The following is a 6,649-nucleotide window of genomic DNA, read 5'->3' on the forward strand; positions in this document are numbered from 1 at the left end:
GCTAAACCCCAATATAAAAATAAATTTCAAAATCAAAACACAAAGACAGTGAAAGAGAGAGAAATTCTTTAATAATTCGTTCAGGGCTTGTGATGAAACCTGCAATTACCACATCTACACCCACAGCTGAGTGAGACATAAGGCTGGACACCTGGGGCTGAGAGGTTTGGTGAGGTTCGGTGAGCAAATGCAGACCCTTTTAAGTAATACTGCGTGCTTCCCATCCTATGGGTCCCAACTCTCCATGTTTAAGGGATTCTTCCTACAGCTAAAACATGCATGGGAAACCCAGAGGATGGTCCACAGTGTGATCGGGCAAGGTTTGTAAAACGCATCTCATTATTCGTCCTCTGGTACTCGGGTTCCCCATTCCAGACGCTTTACTAAAAATCTCCCCACTTGGAGAGTCAGTGCCTTTAACTTCCTGTTTGGCACAGTTTGCAATTTCTGCGGAGGATGAACGGGAATAAGGAGAACAAAGGAGAGACTAGCTGTAGGTGTTTGGATGGGCACATTTCACTCTAATTTCCCACCAAGATGAAGAATTAACCAAAGACTCAGCCTGCCGCGCGGGAACCAGAATAGGGCCTGAAGCAATTCTGTTGATTTGCGGCCAGATCACAAAAAGCAAGTTGAAAAAAGGAGCTCAGGGACACTGCAATTCACAAACATGCAGAGTTATGAAGGACATCTATCGTCCAAAAGTATATTGAGGTAAGGCTGCGAAGAGGACTTGAAAGCAAGGCACAATTGCAGGAAACAGATTTCGAGAGGTTGATTGGACTTGCCTTTAAATCACACGAAAAGCAGCAGAACGTCGACAGTGATGCAGTTGGCCAAAAAGTGCGTATGCGTTTTTTCCTGAATATATTCAGGATAAAACACATACGCACTTTTTGGCCAACCAAGCAAGCGGGAAATTCAAATCCGCACTACAAAGACGTCTCATCCGAACACGTACCCTAACCCTATCCCGCTACCGTTCCCTAACCTGGACCTGAGACCATACCCATTCCCTAACCCTAACCCTTACAAGAAGCCTTACCTTAACGCGTGCCCTAATACTAACCCGTACACTACATTAACACGTACCCTAACACGTACTCTAACCCTAAACCATAGCCATACCCTAAACTGTACCATATCCCTAACCCGTACCCTAAACCTAACCTAATTCGTACACTAAGCCAAACCCATACCCTAACACTAAGCCATACCGTAACCCTAACTCACACCCTAACACATACCCTAACCCTAACCCATGGTCATGCCCTAAACTGTACCCTAAACCATACGCGTTCTCTAACACTAAACTTAACCCTAACCCTTAGCCTAACCTGTACCCTAATTCTAACCCGTACACTAACACTAACCCATACCCTAACACATACCCTAACACTAGCCCGCTGTCCAACGCTAAACTGTACCCTAAACCATACTCATTCCATAACCCTAACCCTTACCCTAACCCGTAACCTAATCCTAACCCATAACCTAACAGGTACCCTAAACCTACTCCATTGTCATACCCTAACCTGTACCTTAAACCATACCAGTTCCCTAACACTAACCCTAACCCTAATCCTTACCCTAACCCTTACCCTAACCCTAATCCTTACCCTAACCCATACCCTAATCCTAACCTGTACACAAACACTAACCCATACCCTAACATTACCCTAAACCTAATGCCTTGTTGTACCCTAACCTGTACCCTAAACCGTACCCATTCCCTAACCCTAACCCTAACCGTAACTCTTACACTAACCCGTAACCTAACCCTAAACCATACACTAACACTAACCCATACCCTAACACGTACCCTAATCCTAACCAGCTGTCGTACCCTCAACCGTACCCATTCCCTAACCCAAACCCTAACCCTAAACCTTACCCTAACCCATAACCTAATCCTAACCCATAACCTAACAGGTACCCTAAACCTACTCCGATGTCATACCCTAACCTGTACCCTAAACCGTACCAATTCCCTAACCCTAACCCTAACCCTACCCTAACCCTAACCCTAACCCTTAACCCTAACCCTAACCGTAACCTTAACCCTTATCTGAAGCCTTACCCTAACCTGTACCTTAATACTAAACAGTACACTAACACTAACCCATACCCTAACACCTTTCAAGCTGTCTCATGAAGGAGTGCAGTTGTTGCCCTATACTCGACATACACAGAGTGGCTCCGAAAGGCTATGAGCCTGGACGTTGAATAGCTGGTCCAGGGGGGTCTGGGGTACTCACTGTTCCTGCCGGGAATAGGGTGTCAACTCGAGGCTCCTAGGTGTCCTGAAAAGCCTACTGCCGATAAGATAATGCAGAGCAGCGGCTTCGGCCCCATAGAAACTGCTGCACACCTCCGCTTCTGCACTACAATTCTGGGCCTTACCTTGAGGCAAGTGCTAACGCTGAGTGTCCCATTAGTGACACAGCATGGTAGGATGCTGAATTTCTCCTTGAGCAGAGTGACTTCAAGTACGAGGTCCTCAAAGAATTGTAAGCAGAATGTTTTCCCATGACAGCTCAGAGGACGGCCATGACGAAGACTCCCATGCACGTCAGATTGGCCAGAAATGTGGTCCTGAGACAGTTCAAGGGCTCTGGAAATATAGCTCTCCTTAAGGAACGTGCATTGTGTTGCCCATAACTCAGCATACACAGAGGGCCTCCGAGGGACCGACCTATGGGCCTCAATGTTGCTCGGCACACCCACAGTGGTTTGGAGATACTCAGTGATCCTGGAGGGAAATGATGCACACCCGAGGGGCCTAGGAGTCCTGAAAAGGGTACTTCCTTTAAAATACAGCAGAACAGCGAAGGCCACCTCGTGGAAACAGATGCATGTCTCCCTTTCTGTATGGATACTCTGGGCCTTTCCTCGACGCAGGTACTCACGTTGAGTTTCCGTTTAGCTCTAGAGCATGGCAGGCTGACCTCTACACTGGCCATGGAAGCACCTGGTTTAGATAGAGGAAACTCATTTTCTTCCTAGAGCCAGGCCTATAGTGGCTAGAGGCCTGTCAACAAATGTGAATTTCAAGTAGCTTCAAGGCAGCATGAATGGAGCTTTCAAAATGGGAAAGCAAGGCTAGTTCCATCAGGCCCCCATTTCCATGGGCGCATGCAGCATACATCCCTGTGGTTTCTAACAAGTCAAAAGAGACACAGGTTACCCAGTGGTTCCTTCCCTGAATCAACTCCTCGAAGCAGGGTGCTCTGCATCTAGCAAACTGCCTCAACCAAGGTCCGCCGTAGCTAGGCTTCCAGGCCTAGGCTCTTCAAGAGCCTGCAGTGTTACTCAAAGAACTGATCTTTAGTTGCAGTAGGAACACAGGCCGACTTATTCTTGGAGGCAGGGTGACTTCAGGTAAGAGGTCTTAGATGGAACACGAAGCCAAGTGTTTTTCTCAGTGCAGCTCAGACTAGGGCAATGAGTCAGACCTCCACGGCATGTTGGACGTGCTAGAAAGGTGTTCGTGAACCTGTGGGAGTATTGGGTAAATCAAGCTGTCCCAAAAAACAGTGCAGTGTGTTGCCCTACACGCGGCATACACAGAGTGACTCCGAAGGGCTACAAGCCTGGATGTTGCTTAGCAACTAAGACCCTATTGCTGATCCAACAAAGGCCCTGATGCAGCTCCTGCCCTCACAGTGTCCCCACCTAAGGGCTGACACTAGGCCTCACTCAGGCCCTGTCACTCTCCCTAGGTCAGGCTCTGATGCTGTCCCTACCTGAAGCCCTGACACTGGTTCTAAGTAGGCCGTGGTACTCTCAGTAACTAACGTCTTGACACTATCCCTAGATGTTAACCTGACCCTGTCCCTAGCTAAAGTCCTGCCTCTTATGCTAACTAAAGCCCTTATGCTGTGTCTAACTCAGGCCCTGAATTTAGTCCCAAGGCCATGACACTGTCCCTAACTGAGGCCTAGATGCTCGTCCTAAATCTGGCCCAGAACTGTCCCTAACTAATGCCCTAACACTATTCTTAACTCAGGCCCTGACACTGTACATGAGGCTCTGATGCTAGTCCTATCTAAGGCCTTGACACTATCCCTAACTAAGGCCCTGCTGCCGTCAATATCTAATGTCCTGACACTATCTTGAACTAATTTCCTGCCCATCTCATACCAAGGTCCTGAAACTGTCACTAAGTAAGCCCTTATGCTGTCCCTAAGTGAGGCCCTGAGGCTGTCCCTAACATTGGCCCTTATAATGGCTTTAGCAAAGCCCCTGAGGCTGATCCTACTGAGGCCCTGATGCTGCTCCTAAGTCATGCCCTGCTACCATCCCTAGCTAAGGCCCTGACGGTAGTCCTCACTCAGGCCCTGTCACTCTCCCTACGTCCGGCTCTGACTCTGCCCCTACCTGAAGCCTTGACACTGGTCCTAAATAAGGCCCTGATGTTCTAAGTAACTAAGGACTTGGCACTATCCCTAGATCATGCCTTGACATTATCCCTAGACCTTAAGCTAACATTGTCTTTAACTAAAGTCGAGCCTCTTATGCTAATTATATCCCTGATGCTGTCCCTAACAAAGGTCCTGAAATTAATCCCCAGGCCGTGACACTGCCCCTAACTGAGGCCTGGAGGCTCATCCTAACTCATGCCCTGACACTATTCCTAACTCTAGGCCCTGACACAGTACCTAAGAGAGGCTCTGATGCTAGTCCTAACGCAGGCCCAGACACTGTCTAACTAAGGCCCTGCTCCCGTCAATATCTAAAGTCCTAACATTATCCTGAACTAATATCTTCACCCATGTCTTACTAAGGTCCTGAAACTGTCACAAAGTAAGCCCTGATGCTATCCCTAAGTGAGAACCTGAGGCTGTCCCTAACAGAGGTCCTGAGAATGTCTTTTATGAAGACCCTAAGGCTGATCCTACAGAGGCCCTTATACTACTCCTACGTCATGCCCTGACACTGTCCCTCACTCAGGCCCTAAAGATACGCCTCACTGGGCCCTGTTGCCGTACCTCAGTTAGGCTCTGACGCTGTCCCTATATCAAGCCCTGACACCGGTCCTGATTAAAGCCCTGACGCTGGTCCTAACTAAGACCCTGACGCTCTCAATAACTAAGGTCTTCACGCTATCCCTAGCTCATTTCCTGACACTATTCCTGGCCTGGAAGCTGACTCTATCCCGAGCTAATTTTCTGCCTCTTATCCTCACTGAAGCCCTAATGCTCTCCATAACTAAGGCCCAGACTAGTATTAACTAAGGCCCTGACTCTGCCTATAACTAAGGCCCGGAATCTGTCCCTAATATAGGCCCTGCTGCTGGCAATAACTAAAATCTGGACACTATCCTGAGCTAATATCCTGATCCATTTCTAACCAAGGTCCTGATACTGTCCCTAAGAAAGTCCTGTCACTGTCCCTAAGTGAAGGCCTGAGGCTGTGCCTAACCCAGGCGCTGAAGCTATGCCTAACTGAGGCCTTGACGCTGTGACTACCTCAGGCCCTGATCATGTCTTTAACTAAGACCCTAATGCTGATCCAACAAAGGCCCTGATGCAGCTCCTACATCATGCCTTGACAGTCTCCCCATCTAAGGGCCCGACACTAGGCCTCACTCAGGCCGGGTCGCTCTCCCTGAGTCAGGTACTGACGCTGTCCCTACCTGAATCCTTGATACTGGTTCTAAATAAGGCCCTGATAGTCTCAGTGACTAAGGTCTTGACACTATGCCTAGGTCATTTCCTGACACGATCCCTAAACTTTACCCTAACCCTGTCCCTAGCAACTGTCCTGCCTCTTATGCTAACTGAAGCCCTTATGCTGTGAATACCTCAGGCCCTGATTTTAGTCCCAAGGCTGTGACACTGTCCCTAATTAAGGTCTAGATGCTCATCCTAAATCTGGCCCTGACACTGTCCCTAACTTCGGCCCTAACACTATTCCTAACTCAGGCTCTGACACTATACCTAACAAAGACCCAGATGCTAGTCCTATCTAAGGCCTTGACACTGTCCCTAACTTAGGCCCTTGCTGCCGTCAATATCTAAAGTCCTGACAGTATCCTAAGCTCATTTCCTGACCTATCTCTTATTAAGGTCCTGAAACTGTCCCAAAGTAAGCCTTGATGCTGTCCCTAAGTGAGGCCCTGAGGCTGTCTCTAACAGAGGCCCTGATAATGTCTTTAACAAACACCTTAGGCTGTTCCTACCGAGGCCCTTATGCTTCTCCTAAGTCATGCCCTGACACTGTCCCCAGCTAAGGCCCTGACTCTAGGCCTCACTCAGGCCCTGTCGCTCTCCCTAAGTCAGGCTCCTTCGCTCTCCCTACCTGAAGCCCTGACACTGGTCCTAAATTAGGCACTGATGCTATAAGTAGCTATGGTCTTGACACTATCCCTACGTCATTTCCTAACGCTATTCCTAGACCTTAACCTAACCTTGTCTTTAGCTAATATCGAGCCTCTTATGCTAACTAAGTCCCTGATGCTGTCCCTAACTGAGGCCCTGAATTTAGTCCCAAGGCCGTGAACCTGTCCCTAACTGAGGCCTGGAGGCTGTCCTTAACAAAGGCCCTCAACTTATCTTTAACTGAGGCCCTGACACTCTCCCTAATTAAGGACTGAGGCTGTCTCTAACTAAGGCCCTGAGTCTGTCTTTAACTACTGGCCCCACTC

The sequence above is a fragment of the Lipotes vexillifer genome, unplaced genomic scaffold (assembly GCF_000442215.2).
Source record: "Lipotes vexillifer unplaced genomic scaffold, Lipotes_vexillifer_v1.1 scaffold1094, whole genome shotgun sequence".
Lineage (NCBI taxonomy): Eukaryota > Metazoa > Chordata > Mammalia > Artiodactyla > Lipotidae > Lipotes > Lipotes vexillifer.